This window comes from Mesoplodon mirus (genome assembly GCF_964341445.2).
Source record: "Mesoplodon mirus genome assembly, chromosome: 18".
Classification (NCBI taxonomy): Eukaryota; Metazoa; Chordata; class Mammalia; order Artiodactyla; family Ziphiidae; genus Mesoplodon; species Mesoplodon mirus.
The window spans coordinates 41,947,992-41,963,499 of record NC_138994.1 but is presented as its reverse complement, the minus strand read 5'-3'; the positions used below and the strand labels follow the sequence as shown (position 1 = coordinate 41,963,499).

General features: G+C 40.1%; 1 long non-coding RNA gene across 1 annotated transcript in view; it reads right to left on the bottom strand.

The window, feature by feature from the left end:
- The window catches only part of LOC309793971, a 171,239-nt gene that overhangs the window by 66,307 nt on the left and 89,424 nt on the right, over positions 1 to 15,508 (bottom strand). The gene's annotated exons all lie outside the window — the stretch shown is intronic.

Below are 15,508 nucleotides of genomic sequence, written 5' to 3'. Positions count from 1 at the left end.
AAGGGAATCCCCATCAGGATAACAGCTGATCTCTCAGCAGAAACTCTACAAGCCAGAAGGGAGTGGCAGGACATAATTAAAGTGATGAAGGAGAAAAACCTGCAACCAAGATTACTCTACCCAGCAAGGATCTCATTCAGATTTGATGGAGAAATTAAAACGTTTACAGACAAGCAAAAGCTGAGAGAGTTCAGCACCACCAAACCAGCTTTACAACAAATGCTAAAGGAACTTCTCTAGGCAAGAAACACAACAGAAGGAAAAGACCTACCATAACGAACCCAAAACAATTAAGAAAATGGGAATAGGAACATACATATCGATAATTACCTTAAATGTAAATGGACTAAATGCTCCCACCAAAAGACACAGAGTGGCTGAATGGATACAAAAACAAGACCCATATATATGCTGTCTACAAGAGACCCACTTCAGACCTAGCGACACATACAGACTGAAAGTAAGGGGATGGAAAAAGATATTCCATGCAAATGGAAACCAAAAGAAAGCTGGAGTAGCAATTCTCATATCAGACAAAATAGACTTTAAAATAAAGACTACTAGAAGAGACAAAGAAGGACACTACATAATGATCAAGGGATCGATCCAAGAAGAAGATATAACAATTGTAAATATTTATGCACCAAACATAGGAGCACCTCAATACATAAGGCAAATACTAACAGCCATAAAAGGAGAAATCGACAGTAACACAATCATAGTAGGGGACTTTAACACCCCACTTTCACCAATGGACAGATCATCCAAAATGAAAATAAATAAGGAAACACAAGCTTTAAATGATACATTAAACAAAATGGACTTAATTGATATTTATAGGACATTCCATCCAAAAACAACAGAATACACATTTTTCTCAGGTGCTCATGGAACATTCTCCAGGATAGATCATATCTTGGGCCACAAATCAAGCCTTGGTAAATGTAAGAAAATTGAAATTGTATCAAGTATCTTTTCCGACCACAATGCTATGAGACTAGATATCAATTACAGGAAAAGAGCTGTAAAAAATACAAACACATGGAGGCTAAACAATACACTACTTAATAACAAAGTGATCACTGAAGAAATCAAAGAGGAAATTAAAAAATACCTAGAAACAAATGACAATGGAGACACGACGACCCAAAACCTATGGGATGCAGCAAAAGCAGTTCTAAGAGGGAAATTTATAGCAATACAATCCCACCTTAAGAAACAGGAAACATCTCGAATAAACAACCTAACCTTGCACCTAAAGCAATTAGAGAAAGAAGAACAAAAACATCCCAAAGTTAGCAGAAGGAAAGAAATCATAAAGATCAGATCAGAAATAAATGAAAAAGAAATGAAGGAAACAATAGCAAAGATCAATCAAACTAAAAGCTGGTTCTTTGAGAAGATAAACAAAATTGATAAACCGTTAGCCAGACTCATCAAGAAAAGAAGGGAGAAGACTCAAATCAATAGAATTAGAAATGAAAAAGGAGAAGTAACAACTGACACTGTAGAAATACAAAAGATCATGAGAGATTACTACAAGCAACTCTATGCCAATAAAATGGACAACCTGGAAGAAATGGACAAATTCTTAGAAATGCACAACCTGCCAAGACTGAACCAGGAAGAAATAGAAAATATGAACAGACCAATCACAAGCACTGAAATTGAAACTGTGATAAAAAATCTTCCAACAAACAAAAGCCCAGGACCAGATGGCTTCACAGGTGAATTCTATCAAGCATTTAGGGAAGAGCTAACACCTATCCTTCTCAAACTCTTCCAAAATATAGCAGAGGGAGGAACACTCCCAAACTCATTCTACGAGGCCACCATCACCTTGATACCAAAACCAGGCAAGGATGTCACAAAGAAAGAAAACTACAGGCCAATATCACTGATGAACATAGATGCAAAAATCCTCAACAAAATACTAGCAAACAGAATCCAACAGCACATTAAAAGGATCATACACCATGATCAAGTGGGGTTTATTCCAGGAATGCAAGGATTCTTCAATATATGCAAATCAATCAACGTGATACACCATATTAACAAGTTGAAGGAGAAAAACCATATGATCATCTCAATAGATGCAGAGAAAGCTTTCGACAAAATTCAACACCCATTTATGATAAAAACCCTGCAGAAAGTAGGCATAGAGGGATCTTTCCTCAACATAATATAGGCCATATATGACAAACCCACAGCCAGCATCGTCCTCAATGGTGAAAAACTGAAACCATTTCCACTAAGATCAGGAACAAGACAAGGTTGCCCACTCTCACCACTCTTATTCAACCTAGTTTTGGAAGTTTTAGCCACAGCAATCAGAGAAGAAAAGGAAATAAAAGGAATCCAAATCGGAAAAGAAGAAGTAAAGCTGTCACTGTTTGCAGATGACATGATACTATACATAGAGAATCCTAAAGATGCTACCAGAAAACTACTAGAGCTAATCAATGAATTTGGTCAAGTTGCAGGATACAAAATTAATGCACAGAAATCTCTGGCATTCCTATATACTAATGATGAAAAATCTGAAAGGGAAATCAAGGAAACACTCCCATTTACCATTGCAACAAAAAGAATAAAATATCTAGGAATAAACCTACCTAAGGAGACAAAAGACCTGTATGCAGAAAATTATAAGACACTGATGAAAGAAATTACAGATGATACAAATAGATGGAGAGATGTACCATGTTCTTGGATTGGAAGAATCAACATTGTGAAAATGACTCTACTACCCAAAGCAATCTACAGATTCAATGCAATCCCTATCAAACTACCACTGGCATTTTTCACAGAACTAGAGCAAAAAATTTCACAATTTGTATGGAAACACAAAAGACCCCGAATAGCCAAAGCAATCTTGAGAACGAAAAATGGAGCTGGAGGAATCAGGCTCCCTGACTTCAGACTATACTACAAAGCTACAGTAATCAAGACAGTATGGTACTGGCACAAAAACAGAAAGATAGATCAATGGAACAGGATAGAAAGCCCAGAGATAAACCCACGTACATATGGTCACCTTATCTTTGATAAAGGAGGCAGGAATGTACAGTGGAGAAAGGACAGTCTCTTCAATAAGTGGTGCTGGGAAAACTGGATAGGGACATGTAAAAGTATGAGATTAGATCACTCCCTAACACCATACACAAAAATAAGCTCAAAATGGATTAAAGACCTAAATGTAAGGCCAGAAACTATCAAACTCTTAGAGGAAAACATAGGCAGAACACTCTATGACATAAATCACAGCAAGATCCTTTTTGACCCACCTCCTAGAGAAATGGAAATAAAGACAAAAATAAACACATGGGACCTAATCAAACTTAAAAGCTTTTGCACAGCAAAGGAAACCATAAACAAGACCAAAAGACAACCCTCAGAATGGGAGAAAATATTTGCCAATGAAGCAAGTGACAAAGGATTAATCTCCAAAATTTATAAACAGCTCATGCAGCTCAATAGCAAAAAAAAAAACAACCCAATCCAAAAATGGGCAGAAGACCTAAATAGACATTTCTCCACAGAAGATATACAGACTGCCAACAAACACATGAAAGGATGCTCAACATCTTTACTCATTAGAGAAATGCAAATCAAAACTACAATGAGATATCATCTCACACCAGTCAGAATGGCCATCATCAAAAACTCTAGAAACAATAAATGCTGGAGAGGGTGTGGAAAAAAGGGAACACTCTTGCACTGCTGGTGGGAATGTGAACTGGTACAGCCACTATGGAGAACGGTATGGAGGTTCCTCAAAAAACTACAAATAGAACTACCATATGACCCAGCAATCCCACTACTGGGCATATACCCTGAGAAAACCATAATTCAAAAAGAGACATGTACCAAAATGTTCATAGCAGCCCTATTTACAATAGCCCGGAGATGGAAACAACCTAAGTGTCCATCATCGGATGAATGGGTAAAGAAGATGTGGCACATATATAAATGGAATATTACTCAGCCATAAAAAGAAATGAAATTGAGCTATTTGTAATGAGGTGGATGGACCTAGAGTCTGTCATACAGAGTGAAGTAAGTCAGAAAGAGAAAGACAAATACTGTATGCTGACACATATATATGGAATTTAAGAAAAAAAAATGTCATGAAGAACATAGGGGTAAGACAGGAATAAAGACACAGACCTACTAGAGAATGAACTTGAGGATATGGGGAGGGGGAAGGGTAAGCTGTGACAAAGTGAGAGAGTGACATGGACATATATACACTACCAAACGTAAGGTAGATAGCTAGTGGGAAGCAGCCGCATAGCACAGGGAGATCAGCTCAGTGCTTTGTGACCGCCTGGAGTGGTGGGATAGGGAGGGTGGGAGGGAGACTCAAAAGGGAGGGGATATGGGAACATATGTATATGTATAACTGATTAAATTTGTTATAAAGCAAAAAATAAAAAAATTAAAAAAAAATAAAATAAAAAAAAAATTAAAATTAAAATTAAAAAAAAAAATAGTGAGTTGAGGATAACCCATGCAGGGAACTTGTCACCTTTAGCCGCGTTAATACACTATCTGGAGTGTGTGTCTCAAGAATGCAGATGGATAAGCCTGGATGTGTATTTTTTGTGATGTATCACTTTCCCTGTCCTCAGATAGTGATGTCACAGGCATTTGGGGCTAAGGGTCTTGTTATCTACAAGGCTTCCATGGTTCATTGTGCTGCTATCTTCAGGAGTATTATCAGACCCCCTTATCCTTTGAATGCCTTAAAATAACATGCCTCATGAGAGCAGTGGTCCATATTTAGGGTTTAGAGTAACAGCACTGACAGTTCATAGCCCTATAGTATTAGCTCTAAAGGGATGCTGGAGATCTCCTAGGTCAACAACTCATTTTGCAGATATAGAAATGGAGGCACAGAAAGTGGCTGTGTTTGCCCAAAGTCCCACAGCTATTAAGCAGTGCAAAGCATCTCTTTCCTACTTGCAGGTGCCTTTCATGGCTTCAACCGTGATCAAGAAGGGTGTGACCAGAGCAGGAGGAACGAGGCGGGGATAATGGGACCATCGAAGAATTGCGTTCACAAAGTGTGAGTACTGACTGGCTGAGCTTCCAGAGATTTCCTAGACCAGTGGTTCTCAAACTTGAGCGTAAGTCAGAATTACCAGGAGGGCTTGTTAATACTCGGATCCCTGGGCCCTCTCCCCGAAGTTTCTGATTCTGATACTGCTGGAGCCTGAGGATCTGCATTTCTAACAGTGGGGCTGCTCTCTGAGAACCAGAGTCTCAGGTAAGCACGTTGAGCACATTTCCCTGACTCCCAATTATTCCTGATGCTAATGATAATAATTTGGGTGGGTTTTTGTTTTCATTTATTTATTGTTTAATGAAGTGTAGTTGATTTACAATGTTGTGTTAGTTTCAGGTGTACAGCAAAGTGATTCAGTCATACATATATGACTGAATATATATACGTATTTTTTCTTTCAGATTCTCTTCCATATAGGTTATTACAAAATACTGAGTATCATTCCATGTGCTGTACAGTAGGTCTTTGTTGGTGATCTATTTTATATATTGTAATATATATCTGTTAATCCCAAACTCCTAATTTATCCCTCTCCCCCACCTTTCCCCTTTGGTAACTGTAAGTTTTCACGTCTGTAAGTCTGTTTTTGTTTTGTAAATAAGTTCCTTTGTATCATATTTTAGATTTCACATATGTGATAATATACAGTATTTGTCTTTCTCTGAGTTATTTCACTTAGCATAATGCCCTCCAAGCCCACCCATGTTGCTGCAAATGGCATTATTTCATTCTTTTTTATGGCTGAGTAGTATTCCATCATATATATGTACATCTTCTTTATCCATTCCTCTGTCGATGGACATTTAGGTTGCTTCCATGTCTTGGCTATTGTAAATAGTGCTGCAATGAAAATTGGGGTGCATGGATCTTTTCTAATTATGGTTTTCTCCAGATATATGCCCAGGAGTGGGATTGCAGGATCATTATTAATTATGATTAATAGATTCTCAAGTTCAGTGCTCTTCCCAACACACTGCTGGGCTGCCATGCAAGGTGGTTTTAGGGCATTCTCTAATCAGGTTTTCTCCCTCCCTCTTCATTCTGTTTTTCACTATTATCCTTTTCTCTGTATCACTATGGAGGTGTCTATCATGTGTCTAGTTATAAATGGTGCTCTGGTCGGGACTCACCACGTCAGCGTGGTCACCCTATATTATGCATGATGGGTGGTAGTAATCTCAGTGGGGCCATTTCAGCTCTGCGATGTGGTGGGAGAGGTTAGCTATTGTTTGTGTTTACAATCCCTGAGCAAGAGGGGCCATAAGAATGGTTTCACACTCTTTTGGTAAGTTATGTATTCTGTTTAACTCATAAATCCTCAGTTGTGGCTCAAGATTAAAAGCTAGCCAAGGCGAAATGTTACCTAGAAGCATGGCTTACCCACGGTTGTTAGGACGTTAACAAGACTGTTTTCCCTTGGTGACAGCATCCTGACCCCTTTCTCCTATAGGGCAATGACCCAGCTGGAGATGCCACCCTACCTGATATGCCTGTTGATTTTATGTAGCATAAGAAGATCCAGGTTGAAAACCAGAGGCACCTTGCCTTCAACATTATATATGGTAATGCACGTGGGATTGTGTTTCCATTAACAGTGAATCATGTATTTTAATCCTAGCAAGTATTTTATGATGTGTGTCCATAGGAAATATGATGGACACATTCCAGAAGTCGTGAAAAGACCTTTTCTTATTTTTTTCCCCAGTGCTACAGAAATCATTGCAAAAACACATTCACAGTAGATGAGAAAGGCACAAATTCAATCTCCTGGGGAAAAAACATGCTGTATTGATAAGAAAAATGTCAGCTGCTAAGCCATAAATACTTAAGCATCAGAATACCTGGATAATCTGATTTTTCTATAGCACCTTGACTTCTAAATATTCCCTACTGATGAATTTTTTTTCATTGATTCTCTTGTCCTTCAACAAAATTGCACTTTACCAAGACTTTGCACTTGTGTCATCACACTTGAACACACGAGAGACCGCAGGTAAAATGTACTCAGCTGTGGGGTCTGAAATGACAGGCTCCCCGTGACAGCAAGAGGGTTCATTCTCAGAACAGAGGTGCCTCCCAAGCCAGCACTTTCAGTATGTGTCACATCGTACCACTCTGTCATTTTTCAGTCTAATTTTTTCCAGCTGTGAGCCAATCAGATCACTGACACCCCATCCATGTGTATTGCAGCGTTATCTGGGGATTCATTATTTAAGAAGCCATTTCTCCTGTGTGCACGTGTGTGTGTGTGTGCGCACCCAGAGAATAAGTTTCCTCTTGTGCTGTGGGTATGATGTCAGGGGCAGTCTCACTCTCGTCTACAAAGATTTCCTTCTTCTGATGCAGCAATTAGTCGACTATTAATAAAAAGACATTAGGTTATGCTTATTTATTTTTAAGGAATGACATCATTCCCTGCCTTAATGTCTAGCAATGGAGCAATTCACAGGTCTTTCCATTTATGACATCATGGAAGTCAACTGAACTTGGCAATCACCTTGCTGTTTTCACAACAGTGTTGAAAGGGGAGCTGAAAAGAGGGGTTGGTTGCAAGGGTCAGAATAAACATCTATAGGACTGTGTCCTCTTATTTTGTTAAGTGAATTTGTACTTGCAGAGCCCAGTTCAAAGTGCAGACATCCCTACTTTATTCCAGAGCAAAGCAGCAACTCTCAGTCTGAGAGGTCAGAGTAGACTTCGTAATATCCACAATTAGTTGGCCAGCCATCAGGGACCATCCAATAATGAAGGTCGCTAACTGAAAGCCACAAACCTCTAGTTTGTAAGTTACGCCATTACAGGAGCACATTTGCTAAAACACACTCTCAGCTTCAAAGAATTTTGGAAACGGAAAGGACTCAATTTTAGACATGGGGGAATTGAACCCTAAATTACTGGAAAGATTGGTTTTATTTCCACTCTGTGATAATACCTTGTTCTTAAACATGCCACCTCTCTAGACTAAAAGAGATTATCTTCCCAGTGGTGGAGCTTATAACATTACTTGAATTTATCTGTCTCTTTGTACTGATTGAAAAAACAAACAAACAAACAAACAGTTTCTCATTGCTGAAGTACTCAAATCATGAAGGCACTTCTCACACTCAATAACTTTGTACCTGTTATTCAAACTCCAGTAACAGGACTGTTCAAGGCTTTGGTGTGAGTGGACTATTGAAATGGAATCATGTCACCTCCCTGCTTCCCCAAAGACTCCATATTTTACGGTCACAGATTAGTCTTCACCAAAAGGATCAATCTTTTTTTTTTCTTCTACTCTTAGTATGGTCGAGCACAAAGCAGTGACTTTATCAGTAAAGGGTCTGATTATGTCGGTCATTAAGAAGATAATCAGATCTATTGCTTGGTGATGAAACTGCCAAAGGTCTAACTAACTGACTATATAAAGTCATGGCCTTTGACCGGAGCCAGTCAAGGGAAACTTCTTTTTCACAATCACAGCTTCTGCTTATAACCCAGACACTGACCATCGACTTTACCAAAGTGTACATGTCTCTAGAATCAAGACTCAGATTTAAAACTTAGATGGAACTATTTACACAAGATTGCAAATGGATGGGGAGGAAAAAGTTTTTCTCGACACTCTAGGGTCCCCGGTTGAGTCTGAAAGTTAAACTGACAAAGACAGATAAACAGAAGAAAAGCATAAACATTTTACTGAATTTTCACATGTCCATGGTAGCCTCCACAAGAGAATGAAGACCCAAAGAAGTGTCCAGAGCACTTTTATACCCTTTAGACAAAGAAACAATACATCTGTGAAGAATGGACAAGACAAAGGGGGTGAACTAGGGGTAGTAAATGGTGTAGTAAATGGTGAAGAAGTAACTAGAAGGCTACGGCTGAGTTTAACAAGGTTTCTTTACACAGCCTTCTCAGCCCCACATTCCTCACCTCTGGCTATAAGAATGTCTTCTTTCCTCCCAGTACAGGGAAGGGACCTTCCACATGGGAGTTTTATGACCTGTTTCAGGGCAGAAGGGTTAGGGAGAAGGTCACAGTGAGCTTCCTGATTTTCTCAAACTCCTTCGGCTTAAGGTTTTCAATGTACCAAGGTGCAGTGTGTCCTGAACTCCTTCACAAACAATGATGTACCAAGAATATTCCTAGAAGATTGTCCTCCAGCTCAGAAACCTATCCATTTTAAAGGTTTGAACAGCTTTGAGTACTTTGGTTTGTTTTAGGAGATAGAGGAGATGACAATCTACACCAAAATACACTTTTTTTCACACAATATTTCTATTCTTGCTTTAGAGTGATTTTCCCATCCAGAGAAGAGCAAACATCACCTCACACGAAGTAGACCCTTCTGTATTTATGAATGAATATGTCAAGAAAATTCAACTGGATTGTATTACTCAGCCTCAAACCCCAGGCAGAAATTGTGTCTGTAACAAAATATAATTAGTTGGAACAAGACAGTGGAGACCAGGACACAAGCTCTCGACAACCCACCAGCACCACCATATACCTCACTATCGAATCCCAAAGGTTTCTACACTGTAAACTCGGCCAATGACACACTGTGCTATGGACTGAATGTTTCCGTCCCTCCGTAATTCATATGTTGAAACCCAACCCCCAAGGTGATGGCATTAGGAGATGGAGCCTTTGGGAGGTGATGAGGTCGTGCGGGCAGAGCCCCCATGAATGGGATTTGTGCTCTTATAAAAGAGACCCCACAGAGCTCCCTAGCTCCTTCTGCCAGGCAAAGATACAGTAAGTCTGTGACCTGGAAAAGGGCTCCCACCTGACCATGCTGGCAGCCTGATCTTGGACTTCCAGGTTCCAGAACTGTGAGAAATAAGTTTCTGATGTTCATAAGCTACCCAGTTGCATTGTGTTACTGCAGCCGAATGGACCGAGAAACCGGGCATGGTATCATCTGTGGATCCACTAGAACTCTGTTGCTCAAAGAGAGGTCTGAGGAGACCCTGCATCAACATCTCTGAGAGCTTATTAAAGAAACAGAATCTTGGGCTCCAACCAAGATCAACGGAATCAGCATCTGCATTTTAAGAACCTCTGCAGGTGATTCATAGGCAAGTTGAAGTTTGAGAAGTAGTGTTTTAGAGGAGTGATTCTGAAACTTGGACAACTGTTGGAATCATGGAGAGTTTTAGAAAAGACTGGTGCCTGATTCCCATCCCCCAGTATTTAATTTAATTGTTATGAGGGTGCAGCCTGGGCTTTGGGATTCTAACCTGTAGCTGTGTCTTCATTCTCTGCTCTAGGGCAGTGTTTCTCAAGCATCCTTGATAAAAAAACATCTGCATGTACTTGTTAAAAATTAAAATTCTCAAACTTCATCCTGGATTCAGTATTTCATTATCTCCAATGACCAAGTCTTGTAGGCTGTATGTTTACAGGTGGCCCAGAAGATTCTGATCCTCAGAAACCTTTGGCAAATGCTTTAGAGCAGCTTGGGTACATACAGCACAAGAAGGAAGTAATCTCTCTCAAAACAACGTGCTTCTGGGATCTTCTCAGCCAAAGCATTAGTTTATTTGTCCTCATTAGACAGCCACTTGTGAGGCACAGTTATGAATTTATTGTGTTTGGTTCACTAATGGATAGTTTTGACTATCAGCTTCTATATTTTAGAGCAGGATCTTTAAATCCATCATTTATTCATTCGATGAATATTTACGAAAGGCTGTATTTACCAGATAATGTTACAAACACGGAGGATATAATTGCAGAACAAAACCAAGTCCCTACTCGCATGACATTTTTGTTCTAAGGTGGAAACAGATCATGAAAAAATAGTAAACAGAAAATCTTTAGTGATAAGGGCTGTGAAGAAATAAAATGCATGAATGTAATAGAAAGTGGCTTGAGGGTGAACAGCATCTGTTCTAGATAGGTTAGCGGTGAGGTTGAGGTGAGATTCAAACTGAGATTTGAAAGATAAGAACCTCAAAAAATAGCCAAGAAGAGTGTGCTCTGGACAGAGGAAATAGTAAGTACAAAAGGCCTGAGCTGGACCAGGCCCAGCGTGTTCCAAGAACAGGTCAATGTGTCTGTACCATAGTGAATAAACCAATGGTTCAAGGTGAGATTGCAGAAACAGTCATGGAACCACATCCGAAAGGGGTTAGGTTTTATTCTAAGAACAATGGAAAGTCATTAGAAGATTTTCACAGGGAGGTGATATGATTTGGAGGCTCTTTGGAGAAAGGATTGTGGTGGCAAAAGTGGGAACTGGAAGTCTAATTCAGCAGCTGCTGTAGTTGTCGAGGTAAGAGATGACGGTGGCTTGAACTGCAGGAGCAGCTATGGAAAAAAGTGCACCAGTCCCCCTGTGCATGCTCCACTGACATAGTTCTATGATTTGATGTACTTCCCATTTTTTAAAAAAACCTGATTTGTTCCTGCAGTGTTTATGTTTTATTCGTTTAGTAGAAGCCTGTGTTTGTCTTTGCATATCCAGCCCAAAGAAATGAATTCAAGTGTGAGACCAAGGAAGGACTGTCCACTCATTCCTGATAAGCCTTTCACTCTGGTTTAGTTAAAGATTTTCATTCATAAATCTCTGGAGTATTTGCTTTTCCCAATATTTTTTTTTTCTAGCTTTGGTTTTGAAGCCCTTCTAACGCTCTTTGTCAATTGTGCAATGCTTTCCATGTGAGTGGAAGGAGAGCTCATACCATTTTGAGAGGTTAAGTGCCTTTAAATGATTTAAAATGCTGGGAAGATATTTAACTCTATGGCAAGGGGATTTGGAGAGCATGTTATTTCCAGCTGTGGGTTAGATCCATATTTGGAAGGAGAAATTCTTAGCATCAAGAATATCATAGAATACATCCAGGTGTTTTTAAAAACTGCAAAAATATTGCCACTAAGAAGAACCTTTCACTATTCCTTCAAGATGCCATGCTTCTTCCTTAGTGAAAATGGGTACCATGCACTGCACTTCTGAAAGGACTCTTGGAATTGGTCCAGTCAGCTAGGATGAAAAGCGGGCTTTTGAGAACATTAAAAGCAGGAAACTGGAGCAAGAGAATGTGGGCATTTGAAAAGGTGCTAAAGATGAACAGGACTTAACTTTGTAAAGAAAGAAGTCTGGGGTAGGTGGTAGAAAATTCCATTCTGGAAGATGGAGAGTTATAAAGAATGGGTGTTGGGAGTAGGGCTCAAGAAGTAACAAACCATTACATTGACGGTGCTGGGTTAAGAAGAGGGGAAAAAAAAAAGCAAGACTGTCATTATGACTCAAGCAAAATAGTTGCTCTGGGGACCTGCACAAGTTATCGACTCACAAGTGGTTATACTCAGTATTCCTCTAACTGGGTCATTAGAGCACACGCCTGGGTTTTAAGGTTAGCCTCCAGGAGGACAATCCAACAACGCATCCTTTGTGTAGCTTTCAGAGAAAGGACATGGGGTGATGGGCTCATGGACCATTTCAGACTGAAGACCGAATTACGTCTGCTGGGCTGTGATCCAATTAATAGCAAAGCAATTCAACATAATTGACCCCAAAAGAGTTGATTCGGTGACACGTGGATAGAGCTTTGACAGCGTAGCAGTGAGATCAGGGAAGGAAATTAATATGTGATTTAAGTAAATTCAGGCACCTGGTAGTTTAATAGATTTAGACACTTTCATCTTTTGTTATTGGATTGACTCCGGCCCAGTTGGGAGTTACTGAGAAACTGATCGCAATAAACTGGGCTCTGCAACATGCCACTTTGGGGCTCAAAGTTCCTTCCTGGATCACCAAAGGGAAATGATGCCACAAGGGCACTGGCATACACTTGCGTGTTTAACTTGCACAGACCAACCTTGTGTTTCTTCCTAGAAGGGTGGCTGAAAAGCATGATAAATGACAGAAAGTTTTGGAACCAAAGGTAAGACTTAAAAATGTCAGAAAGACCTGGGCTGGAAACAGTGCAAGCAATACACTTTTAATTAAACTAAGAAGTCGGTCACAAGCTGGTTTCCTCTAGATTCTGGTCTTACATTTGATCCGGTATTTTCATGGCTGCTTTACGGACTTGGGCTACTGGCTTAGTTCTACCTTAAAATACCTATTCATCCTTTGGTTTTAGAGTCTGTGCTGTTTTTTGTGCTTTGCCTTCCATTGCTCTGTAGGCATGTAGGTGGTATATGTGTCCTGATGCGATATGTGTGAAAAGAGAGGGTCTAAATTTTTCATTAGCTTTTTAAAATGTAGAAGTAATCCACGAGTATGAAATTTCAAGCACTATGGAAGTAAATGAAGTAAAAAGGAAAAGAATATTTCTAGTTTAAACAGGCATTACCCAATTGCCTTCCAAAAATTCTGTACCAATTTATACTCACACAAACGGTCTATGAGAGGGTCTTTTCTTTTTCTTATCTTTGCCAAGAGTTGGTATAACTGTTTATTGTGTCTGACGCTAAACTTCGGGGTACTGACTATGGATTTGGGGTTGTTTTTGTTTGTTTGTTTTACAAAAGGGGATCACTCGCTGTTCTCCAGACCCACTTGTCTCTTTTCTGTTCCTTCCAAACAGCAAGTTCTCAGGCGGTGCTCAGACTTTCTTGGCCTGGAACACTTCCTCAGGTCTTCCCAACTGTCATTCTCACTGAGACTTAGCTCAAATGAAGCTTCTCCTGGCAGAATTTCCCTCTCCACTGTGTTAAAGGAGAAACCAAATTCACTCTGGCATGACTGTCTATCATATTTCTCTACTTATTTCCCTCAAAGAATGTATCCTAACGTACAATACCCTTTTTGATGTACTTGTTTTCTATCTTTCTCCACCAGCGCCTTGATAGCACAGACTGACCTGTGTGTCTTTCACTGTCCTCTTTCTCCAGCCTGACCCAGTGATCGGCAAATAATAATGATGCCTTTGTTGAATTTATGGATGAATAGTTTCTCCATCTTTTTCTTGGAGGCCACGGATGCAGGGGAGGGAGGGCAATAGATGCGGTATCTAGGATGACTCCTCCTTCATATCCCCCATAAAATCAGTGCACTTCAAAGGAATGAGAGAGAGCTTCTCTCTTCATCGTCTCCTTTTATGATGAAATTGGAAAATGCAATTTCTCATTTTGAAACTCTTGTTTATTTTTCCTATTAGGTTCAATGCATCTTCCAAATTATAATTTGCACCACAGACACAAAGATAATTTACTTGTGTTTAGTGGGAAAGAAGTATATTAATTTATCTGACTTGTGCATTTTTTCTAACTCCTAGGAAAAACATGGGAAGTTTATGGCAACTTGATATGAGAGGGATATTTCATGTTGGTGGTGGTTGTTTTATTTTGCTTTTCCTGATCTCATGCTCACTGTACATTTAGACAATTCTAAAGAGTATAAAGAAGGAAACGTAATCCATACATCACCTTTTATTACTAAAATATACGTTTTGTCTTAAGCCGAATTCCTCTAAAGGCAGATGCTGAGGTAGCATTAGAATGTAAGTCCTTTATTTTGGAAGTAACCTAAGAAAGCAGCTGTAGGAGATAGGAGAAGTAAGGGGGGAGGGAAGGAAGTCCATACAGGCTGTGATAAAGAGCAGGTCACCACCATGAGCAGCTGGGGCTCAGTCCTGCTGGAGGCACCTGTCAGACCAGGTAACAACCCTTTCAGTTGTCCCACCTGAGAGACATTTCCAGTCCATGACTAGACGAGGGCTGCTTCTAGAGGTGTTAGCTCCCCGGCCCCTCACTCCCATCCGCTGAGTCCTGCCCCAAGCACAGGCTGGGCAAGTGACCATGGCCAGAGAAAGCCCTTAGGCAGACACTTACAATATGAAGCCAACATGTGCCAGACAGTGTGTGCCAAGGAGACATGGGCAGGGTACTGCCAGCACCTGTTACACAATCATCAGAGACAAGCTCAGGTGGAGCCATTCTGGCACCAAGTCCTACCCTCCTCCCAAACAGCCAGCGCTGAACAAACAGACTACTCCTGGACACACGAGTTAGAGAAATCAAATTCAAGGCCGAGCATACAAACAAAAATCTCTGTTAGTAGATGGGGCAGGGAGTCAAGGCTTCAGACATGCTTGCCCTGATTGGCTTGGTCTCTTGTCTTCCCACAACCTACCATGAGGAGAACATGCACCCAGGTAGCAGTTGGTCCAAGAGGACTGTGAAGTGGGTCAGACCTGAATCCAAACTGAATTCAGGAGCCCAGCCCAGCTCAAAGTCATTTAAAGTAGAGCCACCCTAGTCTGAAGACCTCTGAACAAGAAAAATAAATGCTCATTATTGTAACTACTGCTTTTCAGAGTTACATGTTACACAGCATTATCACAACTGCAGCCGACAGATGCAGTACTCAAGGGGACAGATTTAATGTAGCAATGAGGACAATAGTTTAAAGAACATTATTACAATCCTCAAGGATGTGGAGTGGATATTACAGAGCATTTAAAAAGGGAGAGAGAATCAGCTAGAGAGCTTGTGAATTAT